The following is a 2,032-nucleotide window of genomic DNA, read 5'->3' on the forward strand; positions in this document are numbered from 1 at the left end:
CCAGAAGAACAGAGGCCAAATAACTGAGGAGTCTTCTGGCCTAATGCTAGAACTATTGAGACCAGAGGACTTTTGAGAAGTTACTGAGAGTAAGTGGGCCGAAGACTGGATGGAGATGAAGGAAATTGTGGAATGTCACTCACCTAGAGAAGATTGGCTGGTGTGGGATGGAGGGTCAGCAAAGCAGAAGGAGAGGTTCCTGATCTGGCGCCCTCCTTGGCTGGATGGGGCGGGAGGCCTAATTGAGGCAGGCAATCATGTCACCCGAGTATGATTCAGCAGTACCAGTAGCCCAGGTTGAACTGCTGCTGCCTACTGCTCTCTGAGTAGCAAACTTGGGATGCCCCAAGTGGGGGCAATGTCTCCTCTTTTCCATGGAACCCTCCCAGGTTTTGACACCAAATGTTAGGGTGGCCAAAGGAGAAACACACGAGGCCAGAAGTGTTAAAGAATTATAAATTGATTAGGTTATAGGGAGTCCAGATGTGCTGAGCCTCAACATGGCACCAACACCCAGCGTTGGGGAGTCAGGGGTTTTAAAGGACTCTAGGTGGGTTTGTTTTTTTTGGCACAGAACTCTCTGGGTCAGTCCAGGTACTGGGAAAATCCAGAGGGGAAAGATAATGGTCTTAGCAAGTGGAATATGGTCTAAGCAAAAGGGAATGTCAGTTATGAAGTTGTCTAAAGGTCAATTCCCAGAGAAAGTGGTATCAATTCAATTGTTGATCAGAACTTATATTGATGTGAAAACTGTTAGTAATATGGCAGTTTTCTTTCTTTTTAAGTGATGTGTTTTGCAGTGAGCTTTTACATCCTTGATACTATAAAAATTTGCTACAACAGATATTTTTCTCAATTTCTCTTCTCTCTTGGAGCTATAAATTAGACCTTTTATTGGAACTCCATGTCTTAATATTTAAAATACCATTTGCTTTTCCTTTGGCTGAGAATTTCTTAGCCTACTTCAATATCACTTGTTAACTTAGCTGTGTCTATTTCAATATTCAACCCGTTTGTTAACTTGAATTTTTCCCACAGTGTATCTAATTGGATCTTTCTATTTCCCCTTCTCATTTCAAAAGAGATACTTCTAGGATTAAAGGTTTTAAGACTAGGTCTCAATTTCAGTTACCTGTTGTCCTTTTAGGTGAAATTTATTGGTGAGACATTGGTTAATAAAACTATAATGGTTTGAAGTATATAACTCAACAAAACATCTGCATACTGCATCAGGCACTCACCAAAGTCAATTCTCTTTCAGTCCCTATTTGTCCCTTCTTTGTCCACTTCCACTTAACCCACCCCCTCTTTTCCTATATCACCAACTGCTGTCTGTGCCTGTGTCACATTTTTGCTTAATTCATACACCTTTTTCACCCATTTCCCTCCCATCTGACAGCTGTCAGTCTGTTCTATTTATCTATGCTTCTGTTTCTACTTTTTTAAACCATTCTTTGTTGATTGTGATACATGGGGTTGGGGCAAGCAGAATCTCCCTTTGTGGATTCTTATCCCATAAAGTTTAAAGAATAAATTAGTGGACTAAATTATTTTAAATAAAAATGTGGAAGTTTATTAGAAGCTTTTTACAAACTCCCCCAATCAGGGGTCCACAAAGTGGACCCAATGGGGAGGTGTCCCCAAATGGGAAAAGCCTGCTCTTTCTCTAAAATGGGAAAAAATCTAAATCCTGTTCTGAATCTCTTTATCTTCAGTTTATATATGCTGGCAGCTCTTTGTCTGAACATGACCCTTTCTAATTGGACCTTTCCTTAATTTATGACCCCTGTGGCTTTCCTTAATTAGTCATTCTCAATTAGTATCAGTTTTAAAGGTCAAAGCACACCTGGGGCCTCCTCCCCCCCCTCTCCCCCTTATCTTGCAACATTCCTCTATCCTCCGTGAAAATATGACTTCTCTTGTACTGGTAATATTTCTTTTATCCTCTGTGAAAGAATATCTTCCTCTTTGTAACATTTCTTTATCCTCTGGGAAGTAAGATAAGCAGTCTGGTGTCTTGAAGCTGTCTCTT

Source organism: Myotis lucifugus, unplaced genomic scaffold (genome assembly GCF_000147115.1).
Source record: "Myotis lucifugus unplaced genomic scaffold, Myoluc2.0 scaffold_140, whole genome shotgun sequence".
Taxonomy (NCBI): domain Eukaryota; kingdom Metazoa; phylum Chordata; class Mammalia; order Chiroptera; family Vespertilionidae; genus Myotis; species Myotis lucifugus.